Raw genomic sequence first — 27405 nt, forward strand, 5'->3', positions numbered from 1 at the left:
GCAATGTACTGTCCCTCAAAGTAAAACTCTCTTTCATAATTAGTACATTTAGGGCATTGAACCATATTAACCAAGAGGGCATCTATTGTTATGAATCTGATATCCTTTATTGTCATGATCATAAGTAAACTGTAACCCCGTGCATCAGCTTTATAATAACAATTACATTTTTAAACAAAATGAGCAAAAAATAGGAAAAGCAGAAGAGTTATAAGTAGGTTGTAGATTTTTTAAATAAAGTTTCAAGAGTTAGTATTCTCCTAATTTAAAAAATCTGAACCCCAAGATAAGTATTCAAATTTTTTTTTCTGTCATGCAATTGTTTCTAGCATATTTATAAGATGATTTCTTTGTTTCTTTGTATGTCCCTCCCCCACAGTATAATCCCTGCTTTCACTGTATTTGATGTTGGTATAATTTGTGGAAGGGAAAAAACCAAATCGTTTAAATAGGAATACAGGCCCATTGCAACAATGAGATGTACAAATCATTATGTCAAAAAAATGAACTTTACAACTTTGGTGGGGGGGGGGTGAGGGAGTATTAGGTAGGGGGGAGGGTATGAGAAGGGATGGTAGGGGAAACAAAGGAGGAGGCAACAATGCTTGATAAGAAACGTACTCGTTATCTTGCCCATGTAATTGTAACCCCTCTGTGCCGTATTTTCACAATAAAATAAATAAATTTTAAAAATCTAGTTTAGTATTTTCAAATAACATCTGTGTTTCAAGAGTTTTGCAAAAACATGTTCTATATGTCACTGTGCAGAAAAGCATAGATTTGACATTTGTTTTAACAAACTTGAGAGATTCAAAGGAAGGGTTTACCAGACTTTGTTTGCCTCTAATTAGAGGATTGAACTTAGGGCTTTGAGCTCTCGTCAGTTTTCTTGCTTACTGCTGGCATCCTACCATTGGATCCTCCAGTCTAGCATAGTGCTACTTAACTGGAAACGTAGTCTCACAGAGTTGTCTGCCTGGACTAGCTTCCAATTGTGTTCTTCTAAGTCTCAGCCTTTTGAGTAGCTAAGATTATAGCAAGAGCCTGAAGAGGTGTCTGATCTTGAGAGATAATTTCAGAGAGACCAGTGATTAATATATGCACTAAGTCAAACTGTGATCATGTCTCATCATGAAATTATGAAGCATTTACAATATGAGATATACATGTGTATTTGTATATTTGTCATAATCTATTATGTTCCTCTAAAAAATGTTTTTCAAGCTAAGGCTTTCTTGTTGCTTCAAAAAAATTTCTACCTTCTTCAAGTATTAGAAAATAATAGCTGAAAATTTCAAAGGAAATATTAGAACTTACGAGCGTTGACTGAGAAATAGAAACAACATACCATCTTGTACAGATTGATCATGTTTAAAATTGTGTTTCCTTTACAGAACACCAATGAGCTATCTCATATAACCGATGGGCTTGACCCCCATGACCTCTTCTCACACCAAAACCCTAGACATAATAGCAATAGGAACTTGAAAAATTCTTTTCTGTTTGATAACTGTAGAATCCAAGCAAAGTTTAAGGTTTAGCCAGAGAGCATATTGGTTTCAACAGACTATGGTAAAGTTAATTAAGGATGATTAATGGAGCATTTTCCTTCCAATGATATCTGTGACAGAACAAAGCTGTCTGAGCCTTGTCAAGCAGAATTTGAGTTGAATGAGTATTTATGTGATCAAAACTGAAGGCTGCCTCTTGACAGGGTGAGGATTCATCAATCAATTGTTCTGGCTCACAGTGGTGGGAAATTGGTCTATCCGAGTAGGTCTGCTCCCATCCCCCATTTTTTTTCATTCAATCTTCCCTCGGGCTACAATGCATCTTTAGCTCTTACCTCTGATCACCTTTAAGGGCAATAGAGAAAAGTAAAGGCAAGAGCGAACACATCTATTATGGCGGTTCTTTCCAGCACAACGTGGTACAATTGATTTCTTCTAAGTAGCAAAGAATTAATGGCATTAATAAAAGTTATCTCACAATATTATGAGAGATAACTGTGAATTTAGTCCAAGGGTATTTTTTAAATTGTCTCATAGCTGTTGCTTTTCTGTGTTTGTACTTTTTCTCCTGACAAAATTGTATGTTGTATGTGTTTTCAGGCTGTCAAGTCAGTTAATTTTAGTAATACCTTAAAGAAGAAGAAGTTGTGCTCATGTTGCAGTTTTTACTTTAAATGTATCCCACAATGCACTCCCATCAGATTTGATGCACACTGCCCTCCAAGGAAAGGCACTGCTGGGCATGAGTTCAGGCTAGGTCAAACTTTGGTCTCCCTGCAACAGACTCATTTTTCCCTCAGAATATTCTGGACCTTGCTTAATTCCAATGGAACAGTACTAGTGTAGAGGGAATAGCTTAAATAGGTATATGCATTTTGCAAGGTTTATGTAAGTAATTTCAAATACATCATCTGATTTGATTATCAAAGCAGTGTCTCCAAATAGGGCAGGTGCAGTTGTTCTCATTAAACAGATGAGGAAATTAAAACTGGAAAAGATTTCAGGATTTTCTGGGATGATGCATCTCTGGTAAGTCCTGGCTGAGACAGAACGTGATTCTCCTTCAAGTATCTCTATTGCATGCTTGTATTTTGCGGACTGCCATCTTTCTTGAGTCATAGTTGATTGCTTTTTTTTTCTCTCTCACATATGGCACAATATGGGTACTCAAAATGGCAGTGTGCTCATCTGAACTTTTAAGAGTCAATGCCTTAAGCACATTCAGTTTATTAATTAGGCTAATGCTATATTTCATTCTGAAGTTGAGAATTTGAAGTTGGAAGTGGAATATTTGTGGCATAGTTAGGCTCTAGGACTCTCAGTGATTTCAGGAATGAAACACAACTGCACAGATGGGAGCTGGGGACTTAAACTGTAAGCCTAGATACTCAGGAGGCTGAGATCTAGAGGATCAAGGTTTGAAGGCAGTACAGGCAGAAATGACCACAAGATTCATCTGCAAAATAACTATCAAGAAGGTAAGTTGGAGGTATAGCTCAAGTGGTAGAAGACACAGGCCTAAGCTCAGACCCTAGTACTAACAACAAACGAATAAAAAAAATCACCACAAGTATATACACATATATAAATTGAAAGCTATATGCAAACATGGCTGCCTAATACAGTGGCCTCAGCAATTCTAGAGACATGTAAGAAGAAAACTAATGTGTACATGTCTTTACTGTAAGTTGATATTTTTTGAGATTTTTACATATAATCATTTTCTGAAGACTTGGTTTTTACACAACATATACCTTATTATTTATCAGAAACTTCACTAAATCCTGTTTACTCATCTTGAAATGTGAAATAATTGATTTTATAAGCTACATTCTCACTATCTTTGGATAGCAGGAGTAAATGATTATACAACAAGATTTGTATTTCATTTTATTTGAAAGCTTTGTAATCATTTGAAACTACTGTATTAGTGCTTTGGAGGAAAGTGTAGTAATGTTTAAATATGTTTTCAGAATGCAAAGGGATATATAAAAAGAAAAACAATTAAATGAAAGTATCACCCATCAATTAGATTAGTCTCAGTATCATTAGTTTTTCCCTATTTGTACATAAGCACAAATGTTGAACAGTTATGGATCAAAACTATTAATAGTAAATTTTGACTTATAAAAATCTACTTGAAATGGACAAATAGCACTCCCATTCCAAAATTTAAGGTATACTTTAGTTTTTCAGCTATAATAGTTACATAAAATACTTTATTATTCAATATTCTTCCAATTTTTTGTGATATACTAAATGGTTTTCTTTCATTTATTCTTTTTTTCTATAATAGTGTTGATGGTATTTGTATAGTCCTAAAATGTTTTAAACTAATAATTCTTTGTTCTCTAAAGTATTTACAGATAAGAAAATTTGTTTATTGGAAAGTTCAAAACAGAAAGGGGTGAACATGTAAAAACCTCTACATTCTGGCATTTGACAGTGTTTTCTGAGGTTAGAGCATTCCAAATACCAGAGGTATCCTACAAATACAGAATTCTTCAGTATTTTTCAGTATTTTCCCAGAATTTACACCATATTTTGAAGAAAATAGAAAAAACCTGAATATCCTTATCAATACTCTGGCTTCAGCAGTTTTTATAGGCAATTATATCACATCATATTGTTGATCAAAACTCCTATCATGTGAGCTGTGATTAAGTCACATCTTGTCCATTCCATACGAAGTCAATTGCTAAATTTTAAATTAATTGAGACATAGAACTCTGACCTCAGGAGAAAAGTTGAAATCCAGTTTCTGTCATTTGATGGACTTCCTACTTTTACCCCTTACCTGTTCCCTTCTCAGGCTTATATCATTTGATAGCATTCCTACCCCCTTGCTCCAGGTCCCTGAGAAACATCTGAATGGAATAGCACAAGCTCCAGTTACTATTGATTATCTCTGTGTGTCTTTGAGCCCAAATACTTAACAAGCTCCAATGATAAAAATGAAGAAACAACATATCACTTGTTAACATTTTGGGATAGATTCATGACATAACCTTCCAAGTTGGAATACCACTACAGGCAATAGAAATTTCAATCTGTTTGGTAATTGGTAATTATGCTCACCATGGATGTAATATATAATAGAAATGGCCCCAAGGCCACCTTAACTGCCTCAGGTTGATCATTTGTACTGTTCAAACCATAGGTTGAGGATCTGAAAGGTTACTTCAAATTTCCCTGAGTTCATATGTGTAACCTTCATTAAAAATTGGCTGGAGTGCCCTGGATAAGATAATGAATATCTTCTCTGTAGGGCAAAACCTCAGAGTGCAAAACTCTGTCAAGCTTTGTCCTTAATGGACATAAACATGTGGTCTGGAACAAATCACTTCTCTGTGCTTTGTTTTCTCCACTGCACAACTGAGGTACTAACTGGACTGAAGGTTGAGATGATCAGATATATGTCAAAATAGGTTGCAACTCCAAGCAGTGTGACATCATACACTAATACAAGTTGATAACAAGATCATGGGCAATAATTTATTCACTGTGTAATATTGAATTTCCAGCATATAAAATAGATCATGATACCACAAACTTTATGGAATTAAGAAATGAGATTTGGAATGAAGAATGTTTGTATAATGAGATATTTCTAACTACCTTCTCTTTTATGACAACCACTGAAAATTCCCTCTAGTTTACTGTTTGTTCCTCAAAAAAATTCACCCAGATTTTTAAAATACCTTGAGACTTAAATGTTTAGATTTAGATCATATTTATATTATGGTTTTTTACTTGCCTAGCTATGTGAATACTATTTTTGTATGCAAGTAAGCTTAAAAAATGACTGTCTAAATATTTAACTGGGGTTATTTTAAAAGAATTTCATTATTTATCTTCTTTATGATTTATATGATCACATTTGGTGTCTGTCGTTATGGTTTATCATAAGCAGCCCATCTGCTCCAACAGCCAAACTGGAACATTCATATAAGATGAGTTCAGATATCATAAACATGACAAGAGATGGATTACATTTAGTCTTTCTCTATGTTTAACCAATTTAATTTGTTTCCTATGCAGAAGAGGCTCTAAATTTACTTAATATATGTTAGCACTTAGGAGCATAGTTAGAAACAAGGCGAAGGTCTTAACCTATCCGTAAATAAATGAGAAGATTCCTGTCGGAGTAAAAGAGAGAGAGAGAATTTATGTCAAACAATCAGGAATTTAATACATAGTGGTCTTTTAGGATGTCCAGTTTGTGTACATACTCTTAAGGCGTGATTATGAATAACTTCACTTCCTATAAACAATGTGACTGGAGAAATTACTCACAGATACAACAAAAAGGGAACGAAAGGTAAGACATTTTAACTAAAGACAGTAAGTGAATTACTTTCCCTGAAAAGGTTAAAAATGGCAGATTTATTTTTCCCTGCCATAATATTTGTCGGGCCAGCTATCTAAGATAGTCTCCTGAAGATGAAGAGTACATCGAGATGTCACCAAGTGACCCTGGGGTTCAGAGTTACAGCAGAGCCTGGAGGATCCCTCCGCCCCGCCCCACATTCCCCTATACCCCCTTCCCTTTTCCCCCCCTCCCCCCTTGGAGTTTGGGGACTCTGAGCTTTAACTGAAAGCTAAGTGCAATGAAAGTATTGACACTGCTGGGAAGAGACATTCAGGTGCTCACGCTACTTTCTTTCCCCTCTGACCCTGGTGAAGGTCAAGTATAGGTTGGTTTTGGTGCAGGCAAAAGATCCACTCATTTTTCACACTTTAGGTAAAGGACTTATGTCATCTTATTAGTGAAAATGTGATTAACTGTTCAAGCAACATAGGTCTTAATGATCTATAAAGCCATTTCACTCAAAGTTATGGATTCATTGCTCTGCAGCACTAAATATATGTTGTTCAAGGATCATGGAAGTCATGAATACTAAAAGTAAAAATAAGCATATTTCTTTGATGATGATTTATTCCCAAACAATTTGAGCCTAATACATTCGCATTACGGGATGCAAATACAAACGTGACACAACAGAGTAGGCCTTTAAGATGAAGTATCATTGCTTTGGGAAATATGGGCAGTGCCTCAACTTCATCACAGCCTTTGCAACATAATGTCTGGAGAGCTTCTGACTGATGTCTCAGCTTGCGGCAGTTTGCTTCCTAAATTCTGTACTTAGCCAGAGAATGGTTTCATTCAGCCTCATTGATGACCTAAAAGCCCATACAGGGGGTATTCCATGCCTCTGTGAATTAGCATGCAGGAGTGGTGGGGTGAAAGTGGGGTGTGTTGTTTCCTGAGGACTCTCAGTTCATGACTAAGTGAGTACAAAGACAGTCAAGTCAGCAGCCAGACACAGAAAAGCACTATCGGTGTCCTGAAGGGCAGGCACTGGTAGCTCCTCTATAGGCCATTCAGAAATTCCTCTGAAAGAACCACTACTACCATCTCAGCTATGCACTGCAGTTCTTGTTCTAGGTCATGACAAAGACTTATAACGAATTCCATATTATGCAGCAAAGTAAAAGGCTCCACAGAACCTCCTCCTCCTCCTCCTCCTCCTCCTCCTCCTCCTCCTCCTCCTCCTCCTCCTCCTCCTCCTCCTCCTCCTCCTCCTCCTCCTCCTCCTTCTTTCTCCTCCACTTCCCCCTCCTCCTTCTTCTTTCTCCTCCACTTCCCCCTCCTCCTTCTTCTTTCTCCTTCCCTTCCTCCTCCTCCTTCTTCTTTCTCCTCCACCTCCTCCTCCTCCTCCTCCTCTTCTTTCTTCTTTTATTCTTCCTCCTCCTCTTCCTCCTTCCTTCTCTTTGTGTCAGTACTAGAGCTTGCACTATCACTTGGGGTTTTTTGTCTCTTGGGTGGATCTTACAACTTCTACTACTTGAGCCATGCCTCTATCTGGCATTTTTGCTCATTAATTGAAGATAAAGTCTTATGGATTTGTTTGTCCAGGCTGGCTTCACCTGTCAGTCCTCCGGTCTCAGCCTCCTGAGTAGCTAAGATTAGAAACCTGAGCTATTGGCTGCCTGCTGTAGCTTTTCTGGTAATTATTAGGATAGCTACTTTCTTTTTTTGCCATTTATTTTGGATATACAATCGCATGGGATTTTCTATCATCTTCCAAATTGCAGCTTCCTGAGTAGCTAGGGTTACAGGCATGTGCCACTGGCACCTGGCCCTGATTGTTAATTTTATTACTTCAGTCTAAGTGGATCTCTTCATTTTTGCAGCTTTAATTTTGTCAGTACAATATGGATAGTAAGATAGTTGTAAGGAAACTCATGCAAGGCTTTTATAAATAAGTTAGGAATTAGAAAAGAAAACAAAAGCAAGCAAATGAAAAGTGTACCTTATAGGAACACTGCTGACTGCAATCTAAGTTAGACGGCTCCAGTGTGCGTCTAATTTATGTAGCTGATAACCCAAGTTAACACAGACTCTGGCATTATTATAGAAGCAATATTTTCTCAAGGATGTACAGTCTTAAACAACTTCTTCCTGTATTAGGTTCCTACATGCTTTTCTTTAACACAAAGCAGGTATGTCTGTTCTCTTGTTCCATTTCATTTTCTTGGAAAAATAAATTTATTGTAGGCCAGGCAAATGGAAATTCTGCTTACTGTTTACGATCTGAAGTTGCTCTCCCTCTCTTCTGTACTACCCAGGGAATTTGTTCAATATAGTCTTATTCCACACCCATTTCTTTATTTCTCCTCCCCTCCATCCTTCTTTTCAGGGTTCTGTTTCTAAAACCATATTGCCACTGGACAGCTGGTAGCATTTAACAACCACCTGAGCAAATCCTTCTGTTTCCAATAGGGGGGAAAAGTTTAGCTACGTAAGATAGAATAAAACTAAACCCAAATAAAACAAGAAAACCATGTAAGGTGTTGGCTTTTCCATTTTTATTTGTATTTGTGTACATTTTTTTTTACTCATTGATGAATGTTTTGCTAAGTGAAACTTCCTTGGTAAAGAATGAGCAATAGTGTGCTATGGGAATCATTTGTTTCCATGAAAAAGTGAAACTGAGATGAGAGGTTGACCATCACCAAGGAGACACTCGAAATCTGTCACCTCTTTGAAGGGTGAGCAAACACCCTCTTGAACTGGAAACTCCTACTGTACGTTTTCCAATTTGTAGTCCTCATTTATGCAAATCATTGTGTCCCCCATAGTGTAGCAAATGCACAGAATAACCCAGACATTTAAGACCTCACAATAAATAAATTGCTTTCCTATTGCTTGGGAACAAGTTTCAATCAGTGGGTTATTATGAAACTTCATACAACTATCTGCTGAATAGTGACCTTCCCTGAGCTAGCAGTGACTAATGTGTTGCGTAGCTTGATATCCTTAAATCAAGGAAGCGATTCTGTAAGTGAAACCCCAGCCTGAAACCTGGCCGTCTACAAATAGTATCTGCTGACTCACTATGTAAAAACCAAGAACAGCTCATAAATCAGACTTTCCTGCCTCTCTTTTAATCTTCAATGGCCATTTTGTATAGCTTGAGGAACTGAGTCAGAGGAAACCAATGTGACCCAGTCCATCGAGGTAACTTAGTGAGGGTGAACTCATTCATCTGGCACAGCCATCTTACTAGGTGAAATGCTCAGTGGGTAGCATGGTTTCCATTTAGGCATAAAGGTTATTGGGAACCACAGAACACAGTTCTGCAGTTATTCTGCCCAGGACTGTGAGCCAGGAAAACAAATGATATTTTTTTGGTTTTTGTTTTGGCTTGGACACAGGGTCTGGGCATTTTCTCTGAGCTTTTGTTGTTTTCCCCCTCAAGGCTGATGCTCTACTGCATGAGTTACAGCTCCACTTCTGGCTCATTGCTGGTTCATTGGAGGAGATTAAGAGTCTTGTGGCCTTTCCTGGTAGGCTGGCTACAAACTATAATCCTCAGATCTCAGCCTCCTGAGTAGATAGGATTACAGGCATAAGCCACCTGGTACCTAGGTAAATGATAGGTTTCTAAAATCCAAATCTAAGATGCAAAGGATCCTAGAAGAATTTTGGTATGATGAGCTGGCTTTCTAGATTGAATAAGCAAAATGAGTGATCAAGATCAACCACTAGTTGGTGGGAGTGGTGAGATGAAACTCAGATTAAATTCTTTTCCCTTTTTCTTCTCTCCTCCCCTTCATCTCTCTCTCCCTCTCCCTTCCTTTTCTTCCCTTCATTTTTCCCTTTCCTTCTTTTTCTTTCCTTTCTCCCTCCTTCCCTCCCTCATTCTCTCCCTTCCTTCCTTTTCCTCTCCCTTTATTCACTCATCTTAGCTTCTCAATATTAAGACCATATCCTGAGCCAGTTACTACTTACTAACCTAGGTATTGGAGAAAAGTCACACGCCTTCTTTTCAGAAGCACTAGTGAAGGGGACAGTCAAGTGAGCCGATACTGTGCTATTTCCGAAGAAGATGCAATCCAGATGCTAGTTGACAAGACCAAATCTTACAGGGAGTTTAGTGGGGAATATCCAATCCCACAGGTTATAAGTGTGAAGTAAAGGAAATATTGTTTAAGATGGGCTCTGGCTTCTCCCCTTGCTGCTGTGGGTACCATGACAGAGGCAAAGAATATTGTCGGGGGTGGGATGGAGCAGGGGCGGGTATGTGTGTGCAAAAGAGGAAACTACCAGTAATGATGCAGCTATACTTTAAGTGTTTATAATGATTGATCTCAAGAAAAAAAGTGAATGAAGAAGGCTCATACAGGTAAATACACCTCTGGAAGCCTTATAGCAGGATGTGGACCCAGTGCAGGAATGCAACTTTCATTCCAAAGCCTGACCCATACTCCACCCACTGCGTAATTTTAATAAGTTCTATAGAGCCAGATACTTTTTGATATAGGAGCTGAATACTCAGTGAAGTTCAGGTAACATCTCCTTTATTCATGAAAATTGGGGAAGTCACAGTTGCAGAGAAATGAGTTCTCTAGATAGACAAGTGCACCTGTTTGAATCCTGTGTTTTCTCTACTTTTGACGTGAAGGATGAAATTTTATCTAACAATTACTAGTGCAGGAGACCTCTCACCATCATTGTTGCTCAGTTCCTGCCCCAATTGAAAGCAAATTGACACTGAGTGACTCTCTTTGAAGAGAAATGTACAAGCATTATTAGTACACGGGTTTAGCTTCTGTCTCTCCTAAATTAAAGGCAGTTTTCCTATACTTCTGAGATCGTGGTTGAGTCCCACAAAACTCTTCCTTTAAGAGTTTACATACCCGAACATGTTTTTGCTGATTTTTTAGTTTAGTTCAGTTTTAGTGTTTTGAGACAAAAATCTTGCTATGTCACCCAGGCTGGTTTTGATCACACAGTCCCCCTGCTTCTGTTTCCCAAATGCTGGGATTACAGGCATGAGTCACCACACCTGGCTCAACTTTATTGCTTAAAACAGGTGGGAATCTGTAATATTTTTCAAAGGATGGTCTATGGGCCACATGCGTACAAAGTAGGGATATTGTTTCAAAATTCAGTTTTCTGAACCCGAATTGAGATGGGTGAACATTTGGTAGTGATGCCTGAGAATCTTCTTGCTTTTATAACATAAGCATCATGAACAGGAGGGTGGTGATGGGCCTTTGGGAGAAAAAAAGTGCCTGAAATTACTAACCCATCATCAAAGTATGCCGTCATTTAATAATGGCCATTAGTCTTGGCAGGTCTATTTTGTGTTGTTCCCTGCCAAGTGCCTTTTAGCTAGTGTCATTCTGCAGTAAACATCTCCGTCCTTTGCATGTTCAGGCTCACTTCAGACAGCTCTACCACCTGCTCAGTAACTTCTATTCCCTTCAGTCTGTTGATTAGTATTGGTTTATAGTTCTGATCTCTGTCTGCCTCTCTCTCTCTCTTTCTCTCTTTCTTTCTTTCTTTCTCTCTCTCTCTCACACACACACATACACATGAGTGTGTAGTTTACACTGTATAATGCATATATAATAAATTCACATACAAATATGGTATATAAATATTTAAATTACATCTATAATAATTACATTTAAATTATATATATCAATTACATTTAAATTACAGACCATAAATATTTAATGCATTACATATAAATATATATTCATATTAAATGTATAAATGTAATGATATATAAATGTAATATAAGTATTTACATACACTAAGTACTTAGAAATATGCAAATATACTTTTATGTGTTTGCATCTATTTAAATGGTTTTTTGAGGTCCTCTTCTGAGGACTTCCCACAATGCCCCATAAAAGACAATTAGAAGAGCTCCTTCACACCGAGGAGAAGACTGAGGCTTCAAAAGCTTAATCATTGTTCCAGAGTCACAGAAACAGGAGAGTTGGAATTGGGATTTCACCTGATTGTGTAATCCTGCCTTTTTTCAATGCTAGTCATTTTCTTTTATTCACTTCCAACATGATAAGCATGGCTACAACACAGTGGCTCGTGGGGAACCTTTGGGTCACATTGCCACCAGACCCTTTATTAAGACACATATTTGAGTTGCCTTTCTAATCCTTCCCTTACTCACAAGTTAAATCCTTGGGGAGAGAGGCAAATGATAATCCTTTCAACTTTAAAGCATAACTAAACTTGGGAATTTATGTTTTTAATAGCAGTTAAAAATTTTTTGACTAGCCGAGTGCTGTGGCTCACACCTGTAATCCTAGCCACTTAGGAGGCTGAGATCTGAGGATCATGGTTCAAAGCTAGCCTGGGCAGCAAAAACTATGAGATTCTCATCTCTAATTGATCACAGAAAAAGCCAGAAGTGGAGCTGTGGCTCAAGTGGTAGAGTCCTAGCTGTCAGCAAAAGGAGCTCAGGGATAGCACCCTGCCCCAGAGTTCAAGCCCCAGGACTGGCACACAAAAAAAGAATTAATCTCAATAATAATAACTCTCAATGAATAAATAAATAATCTCAATAATAACTAATCTCAATAATCTAATGACTAGCTGATGTGTGGACTTAAGGACTGACCTGTCCCCAGGAAGCCCTGGCTAGTTATGTTAATGCTGATCATTAGAACATTCTCTAAAGAGAATGAATCTGTATCTGCATCATGGAAAAGGCTCTGTAGAACAGGCACCAGCCACAACCGTGACTGAAGAACTGAACTTAAATTCTAATTGGGGCTAATTTCCAGTAAGTGGGTGTGGCTCAAGGCCATCTTTGGGGGCAGCATAAGTACTGCTAGGTGTGTAACTAGACAGTGAAGTTGAGTGGTTAAGGATTCTAATCTGGAGCCGAACTGTGATAGTCTTCCAGGCCCAAATCACCAGATGTCTTGTTTTGTCATGACTTTCCATACAAAATGACAATGAGAATAGTAGGGACCTTACAGGTTACTTATGAGGATTACCTACAGTTTTATATGAAAACAGCACAATGCTTCACACATCCTGATGTCTAGTTAATGTAATCAGCTATTATTATAACTTACTATTTTCAGCTCTACTTCCTAAATAGTTTGAAATTGTTTTCCCTTTATATGAGAAATTTATTTAAAAGGACTAGTAACAGCCAGGCACTGGTGGCTTGCATCTGTCATCCTAGCTACCTAAGAGGCTGAGATAGGAGGATTGAGGTTCAAAGTCCATTTGGACAAACTGGAGAGACTCTTATTCTCCAGTTAATCAGCTAAAAGCTGGAATTGGAGGTGTTGCTCAAGCTGTGAAGTGCTAGTCTTTAGTGAGATAAAGCTAAGCCAGAGGCCCTGAGTTCAAGCTCCAGTAATGGTATGTATATACACACACACACACATGCACACACAATATGTACTTATTTAAGTTTTGAAAGCTCTTAGACTTAAGACTTTTGATATGTGTATATTTATTTATGCATGTATACACAGGTAAAGAGAAAATTCTGGAGTTTGTCTCAGGAAATGGCTTTCCATCCTCAGGTGTATGTTAAGAGAGACAGATTTATTGGTCAAGACAAATGAGGAGGAGAGGAACATGAAGAAACTCTAGTACTTACCAAGACAGGGTATGGGTGAAAGCATGGTATCTCCTGTCTCATACACTCAAATCCCCATGATCTTAGGAAGTCCAGGTAATGTTTAAAATGAGTGGGAAGGCCATCAGAAAAGCGTATGATACAGAACACATGATCAGCAGTAGGAAATCATTTCACATCAGACCTTAGTGATTTTTGTATTAGCCAGTTAGTATTTGAGTAAGTTACGCATCAGAATGACCACACAGATACACTACAGTGACTTGAATACACACATAGTGTCTTTGTTTATATGTGTTTGAGTGTACATGTACATATATTAATATTGACATTAAAATTAATAAAACAACCTTTATTTAGTGTCAGCTAAGTCTAATCAGAACAAATAGGTAATTTGGACCACCTTGGCAAGCCAGGCTTCTAAAGACTATGTAAATGGCTATGCAAATACTTTGCTAAGGACGATCAGTTTAGGTCTGATGTTTAAAGTCAATAGATAGGAAAGAGGTGAATAATTGCTTCCTTATTTAGTGACTATACTGAAAATTCCATACAATGAAAAGGAACCCCTAAAATAAAACAACAAACTGGCTCATAAACTTCCTTTCTTTCTTTCCATCTGCATTGTGAATTAATGTTGACAGAAGGGCCAGGGAGTGATCGCCACAGAGAAGGAGTGATGTCTATTGGCTGGTGCTGGAGGACAGATCCAGGGCACAGAGAGAGCCATAGAAGTAGAAGATGAACTCAGGAGCCACCGTACCATGCGTAGCTCCTCAGTCAGTAGCCTTCAAAGAGAAACTAAGCACTGGGCCAAAAGGAACACAATATGTCTTTTTCCTTTTTAAAATAACCTTGAAACAAGTTAAAGTTGAAGAATGTGTTTGTGTGTGTGTGTGTGTGTGTGCATGTGTGCACACGCGTGTGCATTTGTGCATGTGCTAGCACTAGCGCTTAAACTCAAAGCCTCACTTTGAGTTTACTCAAGGCTGATGCTCTACCACTTGCTTTATGCCTCCACTTTTGGCTTTTTGCTGGTTAATTGGAAATAAAAGTGTCTTGCTCAAATTGGCTTTGACTCTGATCCTCAGATTTCAGCCTTTTGAGGACCCCGGATTACAGGCACGAGCCACCAGTGCCCAGCTTGAAGAACTTTTGTGTAATTTTTGTGTAAGTGTAATATTGAGATGGTACTGTTGTTGCTACTGTATTTAATTGGTGATTGTGTTGATTTTCTTATTCAAGTAGGCCCAGCCTATTGTGTGAGAAATCAGACAGGCTGATTCCCTGCCTCTCATCTGAATGGTAGCCTGATCAACCAGGCAAGCATTCTGCATCTGCCAGGTTGGAAACTGTCATTCCACACATCACAGCAAATCCCAAACAACTTGAGTTTAATGATTCCCTTTTGACTGCCTTCCCCATTACTAAAATCTCCTTTAACACACTAGCAACGAGAATGTAAGTGTAAGGTTTCTTAGCTCCCAGCACAAAGGCTTTGACATTAATATCTCAGGGCTTATTTCTACTGCGGAGGCCTACTGTACAGTTTGCTTAAACATAAATTGGAAAGATAGGGGAGTCTGACACAAGATAGTTACAAAGCTTGAAAAGAAAGCCTGTGAATAACTCCAGGGTTTTTTTCTTTAAGAAAGGGATTAGATTCTTAAGGATGTTTTTGGTTGCTTTTCAAGTGGATTTCAAAAGATTTTAATTACTCTTTCTTTTTTCTTAATGAACACAACACATTTATGTTTTATTATTCTGTTGTATAAATGGGGTAGGCAGAAGGTATCCCAAACTTTTCATGATGTTTAACAGGCTCTTATTTCATGATTAACAGTGACTAATCTCAATGTTCAGTGAAATCTCTTACATGAAAGGAGTGGCGTTCACCATTACTAAAGATTAGCAATCTCATAAAAGGGAAAAGTTCTTGATTATTTACGGTCTTAAAAGTTATGAGAAAAGTAGTAAGACCCGGGCAGTAGCATAAGATCTTCTGGGATTTATCACAAAGTAGAGTTTAAGTAACACAGAATGCAAAAACTGAATAATTTTAAAGTTCATTAAAAAAATACCAGACATAGGGTAATTTACCATAGGTTGCTTTTAATATTAGTGGGTTTGGGATGAATCTTATCTTACCTAGAAAACACCTTCTGATTCTACTCGCTACCTAGCTATATCCTTCTGGCTGTCTATTGTGCTGCCCACTCAAGCTCTAAGCTTTTAGCCTGTTTCTGATATGGTTGGATTGGCTTTGAGGGGCAAAGGTCTTCTCGATTGTGAAATCTTACTCTAGTTTTTAAAGCACATTGCCAATTTCACAAGTAATCTTAGAAAGGCACCGAATCTGATTGTCTCTAAAGATTTCCCATTGCACTCATGATAGGGCTCAAAATTTATATCACTAATGAGGTCCTCCATCATCTAGCCCCAGAAAATTCTTTAGTCTACAAGTTTTCCATTTTTTCTTCCCATTTCCCAACTTTTCTCAATTCCTTGTACTTGTTCACAGGCTTTCATACCATCCATCCATCCATCCATCCATCCATCCATCCATCCATCCATCCATCCATCCATCCATCTTTACTGAATCCTGATTCTGCCAGGCACCATGGTGAAGCTTTGTAAGAAAACAAGGTTTAGTGGATCATGCCTATAACACTGGTTACCTTGAAAGACTGAGATGAGAGCGATGGAGGTTTGAGGCCTGCTCAGGCAAAAGGTTCATGAAACCTCATCTCAACCAATAAATAACTGGGTGTAGTGGTATATGATTGTAAGTTGGAGGGTCACAGTCAAGACTGGCTTAGGCAAAAACAAGAAATTTTGGAAAAATAATGCATGAAAGGCTAGGGATGTGGCTCGAGTGATAGAGCACCTGACTAGTAAGTACAATAAACTATGTATAAACCTCAATAGCACACAAAAAGTAAAAGCTAGGTAAAATGGGTAAAATAGATATAGTCTATAGTTAATAAACTAGCCAGGAATCCACAAATGGAAAAGCAAGCTTCATAAACTGTTCTCTTTCTTGCAGATAGTTATCTCATTATTATTATTATTATTATTATTATTATTATTATTATTGGTACTGGGGATGGAACCCACAGTTTTACATGGTAGGCAAACACTCTGCAACTGATCTATACCTCTAGCCTACATTACCTTATTCATAACCTCTTGTATTAGATATCTTTTCCACAAGATGGCTTCTAGGATCCTGCCTCTAGGATAGAGACTCTAGATAAATGCTAAGAAACAACCTCACCAGGACTACTGAAAACTCAACTTCGTGACTTTATGGCCCTCCAGATTCTTGAGTCTTGGATGCTCATCTTCCCTCCCTTGGTGATATTTAGCCCCTAGATGTCAGGTCCAGGTGTCTGGGGAAGGGTCTAGAGACAGGATGAGAAGATGATCTGAAGGAATCAGATGGGATCATTTGCTGAATACTCTCCAATGTCCAGTATTTTACTCCTATTAAAGTTTCTTTCTAGGACCTCAGAATTTAGAATGAGAAACCCAGAAGCCTAGAAACAGGCCATATAATTCTAGCTCCACCACCAGAATCTGTCTGTTTCCTCCACTGTAAACTAAAATAATAGCTTTTAAAAGTGTATATGTGTCTATCTGTGATTGAGTGAGAATGTGTGAGTGAGAGAAAGAAACAAAGAGAATAAAGTTGTGATTGATTTCTTAAGTAATGGGAAGCAGTGGTCATTTGAATAATGTGCCCAGATGGCTTCATAAATCTCTGGGAAGGACCATGTTCTTCTGTTTAATTTTTAAATGTTGTGTGTCAGGTTGAGAAGGAAAGATAAGAAAGGACTGACCTTGTCTTGTGCTGATAAATTGTTCTCTTCAAATATATCTTCCATAGGATACTATTCTACAGAATCTCAGATCTATGCCTTTCCTAAGCAGGTGTTAGAAATCATAGGTTAGCAGTATAATCCCTGCACTGATATGGATAAAGTATACCTCATGAAGATTGTTCATAAATGAAGCGTTGTTGATGTCACTGATCATTTGGTATTGATTAATTCAGCAGTTCTGTGAACTCAGGTCTTAACTAGGCAAGTGCTTCCACCTGAGCTACACTTACTCACTTTCAAGTTCTATTTTTATGAAGATGTTTCCATTCATGGTTTTCTTTGCATCATGTCATTTGGGATTATTACTTTTTTTTATACCTGTCCATTGCAGTAGTCCTAGTTTTGATGCTTGTGTATATCTATTCCTGTTCATTTATTTTCTGCACTTCGTGTGTGTGTGTGTGTGTGTGTGTGTGTGTGTGTGTGTGTGTGTGTGTGTCCCTGTTCTGTGGCTTAAACAGGGTTTTGATGCTATTCTAAATTATCAAAACTAGTGCTCTACCACTTGAGCTACAGAGCCACTTCTGGCTTTCTCATGGTTCACTGGATGTAAGAATCTCACAGACTTTCCTTCCTCTAGCTGGCTTCAAACTCTGATCCTCAGACCTAGTCACCTGTGTAGCTAGGATTAGAGGAGTGTGCCACTGGTGCCTGACTATCCATCTTATTATTGTTATTATCCTTTAAGTAGTTATACAAAAAGGTTTCAGTTCAGCATGTTAGTTCATGAAGAAGTGCTTGGTGGCCTGACCATTGCCCATTTGGGCAAAATTTTTCCATTTTTATTATCTAATAAGAGCTAGGACAAAGGTATATCTGACCTTTTTTCTGGTCTTGGAAATCTTAGTCTGCAGGTAGGATAGATGGATGACAAAATCAATGCTTTTTAGAAAATATGATAGACTTATGACCAGGAGGCAGAGAAAGCATAGGGAAATATATGTACCTTTGGGTGTTTGGAAATTTTCCACTCATTTCTGGAGACAAAATCTTTATAAAGATAAGCATGAGTTAGTCAAGTAAATCAAGGGTAGAAAGGACAAAGAGGGACTTATGACAGACCAGGAGGAAACTGCCAAATCTAAGTCTCAAAACATGAACCATGTAAGTACTACTTGGAGCCAGGCGCAGGTGGTTCACACCTGTAATCCTAGCTACTTAGGAGGCTGAGATCTGAGGATCATGGTTCAAAGCCAGCCTGGGCAGGAAAATTCATGAGACTCTTACCTCCAATAAACTACCAGAAAACTGGAAGTGGCACTGTGGCTCAGGTGGTAGAGTGCTAGCCTTGAGCTGAATAGCTCAGGTACAACACTCAGGCCCAAAGTTCAAGCCCCATGATGGACCCAAAAAAAAGTCAACTTGGCCAGTGTTTATTTTGTGAAGTCTGAGGTAGAGATCAGTGGACGTAAGTTGGACATGATGGTGGCAGCCACATGGAATACCTCCTTTGTTCCATGAAGTCTCTTGGGTTTTCTGCCTATCAGTATCTAAGAAAGCAAAGTAGTAAACTAACATGATTTGATTTTAATGTGTGTGTGTGTGTGTGTGTGTGTGTGTGTGTGTGTGTGTGTGTGTGTGTGTGTGTGTGTGTGTGTGTGTGTGTGCGCGCGCGCGCGCGCGCGCGCGCGCCATTCCTGGGGCTTGAACTCAGGGCCTGGTACTGTCTCTGAGCATGCTACCACTTGAGCCACAGCTCCACTTCCAAATTTTTAATAGTTTATTGGAGTTCAAAGCCCAGTCTGGGCTTTGATCTGTGATCCTCACTCAGATCGCAGCCTCCTGAGTAGCTAGGATTACAGTTATGCGTCACTGGTCCTGGCACATGATTTAATTTTTGCTCAAGATAATCACCCTGCAATTGGAAAAGGGGATGAAATTCTGGCCAACCTGTTTAAAAGAAGTTAGGTGAGCTGATGGAAGTGGAAGAAGACAAACAATAGTGAGAAGCAACTGATATGAACACTATGTAGAACTGACCAGGCTTGAGGTCTGACTAGATTTGGTGTCCAAGGGAGACACCGAGGCGAAGATAATACCAACTAGAAAAAGCAAGTGAGCTCAAAATGTTGGCCACACTGAACTTAAGATGTCTCTGGCACAACTGGATAAACCAGTTTGGAGTTGAGAGGGAAGTTTGTGGTTAAAGGTGTTGTCAGTACTTATCAGCATGGGGAGGCACGGAGGAAGAGTATAGCTTTCATAGGGGTTGGAATCCAACCTCGTGGCTGTGGTAAAGGAAAAATAAGCTGAAGACAAGTCCTTGGGGGTGAACTCAGCATTTCCTCAGCAAATGGAGAACAGGTGATCTGGACTACACATTGTGAAGAGGAATCTAGAGAAGATGAGCCAGGAGAAGGTGAGTCATGAAATCCAATAGACGAGACCATTTCAAGGAGGAAGTGATTGTTAACAGAAGGTATTATAATTTTCACATGCACTTTATGTCTGTTGCTATGCTCAGTTTGATTGTACACACTATGGATAGATACAGGTAAGGCATGAAGAGAATCTAAAGGAAAAGTGGAAAAAAATGGACATGTAATTTCTTTAGGGTAAACTATTGAAAAGTACCATTTCCTGATAAAAAGAATAATGACGACAACATTGATACTTAAGTAGACTTTATAAAGTGCCCCGTATCCAATGGCAGTTGATTTTCATATGAGTCCAGTAAAGGGGAGCCACAGAACCCTAAATCCCCCCTCTACTTTTTCCAGTCATAAAACCCAAAGTTTTAAAGAAACCAAGTACCTGCTGGTGAGCTGTAGTTTGTGCTGTGAACGAGTATGTACTCAGCCTTGTATTCCCTGAGACTTTCATATTACCAGGTTAAGAATCTAAATATGACAAAGAGTGCATACTCCTTTAGCCTGTAGGTACAATGTCTTCCCATGCTTCAGGCTTATGATCTTCCTCCCACCATCTGTATTCAAAAATCTTCAGCCAGGCGCTGGTGGCTCACACCTGTAATCCTAGCTACTCAGGAAGCTGAGATCTGAGGATCATGGTTCAAAGCCAGCCCAGGCAAGAAAGTCTCTGAGATTCTTATCTCCAATAAACCACCAGAAAACTGGAAGAGGCACTGTGGTTCAAGTGGTAGAGTACTAGCCTTGAGCTGAGGAACAGTGTCCAGGCCCGGAGTTCAAACCCTACAACTGACAAAAACAAAAAACAAACCTTAAAGTTCATCATTTCATGAATGAAACTATATTAATACAGAACATTACTATTCATACTATTTTAATGCAGTCCCTCGGTTCCACTTTTTTATATCTAGAAAATGAAATTTGCAGTTACAGTTAATTTCTTCTGATGTCAAACTTATTTCAGGGATAATAATGAGATATTTAAGTCTTTCCTAACATCAGCAAGGATGCCTACAGAAACAAAGTGAAAGCACATGATACAAGGAGGGAAAAAAGGAAATCGACGCGTGTCAGAATTTGTATGCCACTGGGGAAGGTTATCTCAAATAAAACAGATAATAACCTGTGCAAGCCAAAATATTAAATCCATATTGGATATGGCATGATTATATTACATGATATAAGGAAACAGTGATCTCAGTTCTTAAATATGAATTGCATTTTTATGTCAGATCAAACTGTGGGCAGATTTTTTTGTAATTTCTGCATATATTCTTCTCAGTACCAAAAAAATGGTAATATCCAGAATAAAAAGAGAATTCCTCTGCCTTATTCTTCAGTTTTTCTTTGTCCATTTTAAGTGATTCAGATTTCACATGAGTTTCTCTGTCTTATACCACCTTGGATGGACGCAACCAAATGCCAGTTTCATTTCCTATTGCTCTTTCTGGAATGATCTGGCATTCCTTTAATATTTATGTTTCCTCTCCTGGGAATTTCCTATGTTGTTAAAATCCATTCTCTTTCTTCCCTTGAAGAAAAGAAGACCAAAAGTTCTTCCCCATTTCACCTTTTTATCTGGATCATAACAGTTGGGATAATCTTCCAAAGCTACTTTCTCTTTTTTATGTTTTTTATTGTGAAAATACTGTACAGAGGGGTTACAATCACATGAGCAAGGTAATGAGTACATTTCTTATCAAGCTTTGTTGCCTCCTCCTTTGTTTTTCCCTATCATCCCTTCCCTCCCCATTTCTACAGCTACATTCCCCCCACTCCCCCCTCCCACTTAAATTGTAAAGTTCGTTTTTCGACATAGTGTCTGTACATCTCATTGTTGCAATGGGTCCACCTGTATCCCTATTTAAACAATTTGTTTTTTTCCTTCAGCTCCCCAAATTATTCCAACATCAAATACAGTGAAAACAGTGGTTCTACTGTGGGGGAGGGACATACAAAGCAACAAAAAAAATCATGTGATACCTTATAAATAGGTTAAAAACAATAGCAAGAAAGAAAAAAACATGTGTGTCCTTATCTTGGAGTTCATGTCACTTAATATCATCTTATCTGACCTTTTCTGCTTGTCTCAGATATATACTAGTTATTGCAAATAAGAGAAACCATGGGACCTATGTTTCTTTGGGCCTGCCTTACTTCACTTAATATAATTTTTTCCAAGTCTTTCCATTCCCTAACAAATGGGGCAATGCCATTCTTTCTGATGGAGGCATAAAATTCCATTGCGTATATATACCACATTTTCTTGATCCATTCATCTACTGAGGGGCATCTGGGTTGGTTCCATATCCTAGCTATGGTAAATAATGCTGCAGTAAGCATAGTTGTGCTGGTAGCTTTAGTATGGTCTTGTTTGTGATCATTCAGGTAAATACCAGCACCAGCTGTCTTTCTTTCATTGTATTATTTTAGTTCCCTTATGGAAGAGTAGGTGGCTATAGGTCTGTGGGTTCATTTCTGGGTTTTCAATTCTATTCCATTGGTCCTGAGGTCTGTTCTTGTGCCAGTACCAAGCTGTTTTGATTACTATGGCCTTGTTTGAAATTTGGTATTGATATTCCTCCAGCACTGTTCTTTCTATTAAGGATCGTTTTTGCTATTCCGGGTCTTTTATTGTTCCATATGAATTTTTGGATTGCCTCTTCTATTTCCTTGAAGAATGAGGTTGGAATATTGATAGGTATCACATTGAATTTGTAGATAGCCTTGGGAAGTATTGCCATTTTCATGATGATCCTTCCAAACTAGGAGCATGGGAGGTTTTTCCCCTTTCTAAGTTCTGTTTTTATTTCCTTTTTCAGGTTTTAAGGTTTTCATCATAGAGGTCCTTCACTTCTTTGGTTAATTCCTAGGTATTTTATTTTTTGTGGGGTTATTACAAATGGAATTGCTTTCCTGATTTCAGCCCGTGTTCTTCTCATTGTTGGCATACAGAAAAGTCATTAATTTTTGAGGATTAATTTTATACCCTGCTACTTTGCCAAAGTTTCAAATTAGCTAGAGTAATTTGGGAGTAGAATCCATGGGATTCTTTAAATACAAGATCATGTCATCTGCAAAGAGGGAGAGTTTTACTTCATCTTTCCCTATTTGGATCCCCTTTATATTTGCATCTTGTCCTATTGCTGTAGCTAGGCCATTCTAATACTAAATTGAAGAGAAGTGAAGAGAGTAGACATCCTTGTCTCCTTCCTGAGTTTAGAGGAAATGGCTTTAATTTTCACCATTAAGTATAATGCTGGCTGTAGGTTTGTCATATACAGCCTTTATTGTATTGAGGAATGTTCCATGAATTCCTAATTTTTCTAGAGCCTTCATCATAAAGGAGTATTGGATCTTGCCAAATGCTTTTTCTGCATCTATTGAAGTAACCATGTGTTCTTATGCTTGCTCTTATTGATGTGATTAATTATATTAATTGATTTGTGTATATTGAACCATCTTTGCATCCCTGAAATGAATCCTGTTTGATCGTGGTGTATGATTTTTTTGAATGAACTGTTGAAGTCAATTGGCCAAAACTTTGTTGAGAAGTTTTGCATCAATGTTCATCAAAGAAATGGGTCTATAGTTCTCTTTCTTTGATGAGTCCCTGCCTGGTTCTGGGATGAGGGTTATGATGGCTTCATAGAAAGAATTCAGTAGTGAACTTTATCTTTCAATTTCCTTGAAGAGTTGAAGGAGTATTGGTGTGAGTTCCACAAAGCTACTTTTCCATTTTACTCTAGGTGAGGAATAGCTTATTTTCCTTGGTATCATCTTCCCCTTCCTCTTCTTTAGAGTAACAGGAACTACCTGACAAATGATTATTAAATGATTTCTTCCAATAATCATTTATCTTATTTAAAATTTATTTATTTTATTTTGGATCAATTTCTTAATACATTTCAGAGACCATCTCAGTACTACTCTTTCTTAAGAGGAGTTCAGTGGTTATAATGTAAATGTTAAGAAGCTCTTCTTATATGGATCTCAATGTATAAAAACATAAACATGTTACATATTAATGGGGGCCAGGTAATGTCTTGATACATGTATATATTGTATGATGTTTAAAGTGGCTTAAATACATCTGCCTCTTCAAGCACTAACCATTTCTTTATGGTGAGAACCTTCAAAATACTTTAGTTGTATGGAATAATGTGCTGTTGTCATCTACAGTCAGCCCACTATGAAACAACACTTCAGAACTTTGTAGTAACCATTGGTCAGTATTTTGCCTCCCTCCCTTCACCACTTCCCTCTCTCCCTCTCTTCTTCCCTCCCTCCCTCCTGCTCTTTGCCACCTCTGGAAATGTTACCATCAACTTATTTTTGATCCATGAGATCAAAAATGTTAAAGAGCTTTATAACTGTCATAAAATTATATTTCAAACTGTATTTCAACCAACATATGTATTGGATACCTCTTCTGTGCCAGTAGCTGGACGAGCCTTTCAAAGAGATACAAAAATGAGCAAGGTCCTGTCTCCAAAAACAATGCTATCTATAAGGAAACTTAGTATGCATCAAAAACTGAAGGGTACCTTAGGTTATTCTTGATTGATAATAAATGTCTTCCTGACAGCCAATGTAATTTAATTCATACTTAAACAATCAGAAAACATTTTTAATGAATAGGAAAGGAAAATGGTATTTTACTTATACTACCTGTTTTATTTTTTCCCCTAAAGCTTTGTTATCATTTATTCTTCAGAAATAAAAATTCTTTTCTGAGAGGAAACTGACACATTAGAGATGATAAATATTCTTAAAAGAACAAAACAAGAAATTCGTAAGCATATAGTGACATAAAACTGAATCCCAGGAATTCCAGGAGTACATTTGGAAAATTCTCTGTCACTTTACCAGCATGGAAAACAAAATTCTCACGTTTGAGTTTCATTATATGCCTGCAAAAGGTGCTTCTGCAATTTAGACTTGTGGTTTATTTTTGTTGTTCTTTTTCTTCTATGATTTGTGGGGCCTCAAGCATGCATGTGCTCTACCATTATGCTAAATCCCACAGAGCTTGTAATTTAGTAATGAAATGAATAAATGAATGACTGCTTAGATAACGAGTTGCTTGCTGGATTTAGAATGCAGAATTTAACACAGAGAACCCAAGAGTCTATAATGTTGATCATTCCTTGGTGGAAAATGAGCTATGGTAAAGCCTCAAGTTTATTTGAAGTAATTTTGTAAAAATCAAATATATCCAGACTTGTTCCCTACATGGCTACTGAGTTCAACAGTGTACCTTTCTTCAATAATATAAGAATAAAAGGATCCCCGGGTGCGACTTTTATACAAGGGATGACCGATTCTCTCAAGCCTACACAAATTATTATGGGGATTCCTTACGAAACATGTGGAATTTTGCCCAGAATTAGAGATGCTGGCTGGCAATAGTGAGTGGAGAATTAGCTAAAGCTTTAGCTGCTTTGTGCTGAATGGGAACACGATATTGACTAGTTTGCATTTGGGGGGCACTCATACAAGGGTACACAATTCAGTTGCGCCTTTGTCTGACTTGCTGCCAGGAAGTACACCGGGAAACAATATAATTTCAGGATTCCTTCCAAGACAATGGAAGGCTCAGGCGTCTGATTTGGGACAACTTTAGTGATTAAAATAGATATCAGAATCAACAGAGGTTAAAAATAGAATGGTTTGGTAAGAAGAGAGATTATACCATATATATGAAATAGCTTTTATGCTAGTCTGGGGATTTTATTTCCAGTATGAACTACATAAGTGGCTAAATATAATTTTCTTAAAATATGACTTCATTGGGCCAGTAGTAAGATATCATCTTGGCCTTTGTATTTTGGCTGGCTGACATTTGCTTATTTCCCATGGGGAAAAAAAAGAAAGTTGAACTGCCTTCACACAGAATTGGACAAAGCAAAGGATCTTGCTGCCTCTCTCTGTGTGTATTAAGATAAACTTGTGATAAGATGGATAAATAGGAAGTGTGACTATCTGAAGAGAGGTAAGGGTAACTCCCTGCTCTCACTATCTTGTTCATATCATTTTACCTTGTGGAATTCTATTGTGGAGGGTTTTAATACAGTACAAGATGTGCTGGATTCAGAATAACACTTGAGGTTTCCTCTCTCTTGGATATGTCTAAGTGTGAAAAACTGTCCATCTTTTTGTTTGTATTAACACTCTGAGGTCAGAGCACACATTTAGTCACATTAAAAAAATGCCACTTGTGTTCTTTGTGTTTACAAAGAACGTGGCAGGATAGGTTTGGAAGAAAAATCACCTTAATTTACATTTATTAATAATTTTATGGGCTATTGATTACGTATGTCAGAATTAATGTGGTTCATTTAGCATATTTTGGTAACTCCAGATGCTGGTCTTTTCTATTTCACATGTCAGACTTGGGAAGATTGACCTGTGAACCAGGAGAAAGTATTAGGGTGTTTATCTGAAGTACGATGTATAGTTTTTCTCCTACGCTAAATGCTAAAAGAGGAAACAATTCTTGAAAGCTGCTTCCCTCAGCTGAAGAACATGGTTAAATTTGGTTTGCTCTGTGCTGATGGATTCTTAGAAGAGGGAGAACTCTCACCTGTAACATTTTTAAAAGCACAAAGCTAAATACGAGCAGCTGTAGTTGTCCTTATTCTTGCTCTATGACTGGTTTTCTGTTCATATTATGTGTAATTTTTTTTTTTTTTTTTTTTGGTACTCGAGCTTGAACTCAGGGCATTGTGATCACCAGGTAGAAACTCTTCCACCTGAATCAGTCTCTAACACTTTTTGATTTAGCTATTTTTTGAACAGTGTCTTGTATTTATGCTCTGCCAACCTGGACCACGATCCTCCTATTTACACTTGCCACATAGCTAGAATGACAGGTACATGCCTAGTGCCATGCACTATACCCGGCTTGATTGTTTGAGATGAGGTCTTGCTAACCTTTTGACTAGACTGGCCTTAAGATATGACCTTCCCAATCTCCACCTCCCAAATAGCTGGGATTACCAGAATTACCATCCTGGCTACTCTAAATTTTATCTATAGTAATCTATTATAGTTAGAGCTCCTATCCTTATTCTATTTTATCAAAACATGATTGGTTCCTATGTTTTACCATATTAATAGTATAGACTATTTTATGTGTAATAACATAGTAAATAAACCAGAAAGTTCCTTGTGGCTGGAAAACAGGAGAGCTACATAGAGAGAGGGACACACAGGAGTGAATGTATGGGGCATGTCCACTGTCACCTCTTGAGCCGCTACATCAGATGCATAAATGGAGGAAAACTGAAATAACAGATTGTAAAAGCAGACAATAACCTGTTTGCCATTTTATCACATAGTTAAAATAAGTGTAATTCATAGATAAGGTATGTATGTGATTTGCATATTGATCTTAGACTGTTTCTGAACTCTTGCTTTAACCCTTCCGGCTGTAAAACAGTTAAGTCTGCTGTTAGATGTCAGATCAATGGAACTCAGCACATTTGCACAACAGAGTAATATTTTGGTTTTTTAAACATGGATTGCTTTTGCTTTGACACTGACCTGACATGACATCTGAAGGCTGCACACCCCTCTTCATTCCCTGACTTATGATCATGGAAACAGCCGGACATTGGTGGCTCATGCTATGCTTTTAATCCTACTAGTCAAGAGGCTGAAATCTGAAGACTGAGGTTGGAAGCTAGCCTGGGCAGAAAAGGATATGAGACTC

The 27405-nt window shown here is 38.0% G+C and overlaps 1 protein-coding gene across 9 annotated transcripts in view; it reads left to right on the forward strand.

Annotated features, from left to right (window-relative positions):
- Mecom (MDS1 and EVI1 complex locus) overlaps positions 1-27405 on the forward strand; it is a 585804-nt gene that overhangs the window by 472752 nt on the left and 85647 nt on the right. The gene's annotated exons all lie outside the window — the stretch shown is intronic.

This window comes from Dipodomys merriami, unplaced genomic scaffold (assembly GCF_024711535.1).
Source record: "Dipodomys merriami isolate MVZ:Mamm:240054 unplaced genomic scaffold, mDipMer1.0.p SCAF_40, whole genome shotgun sequence".
Classification (NCBI taxonomy): domain Eukaryota; kingdom Metazoa; phylum Chordata; class Mammalia; order Rodentia; family Heteromyidae; genus Dipodomys; species Dipodomys merriami.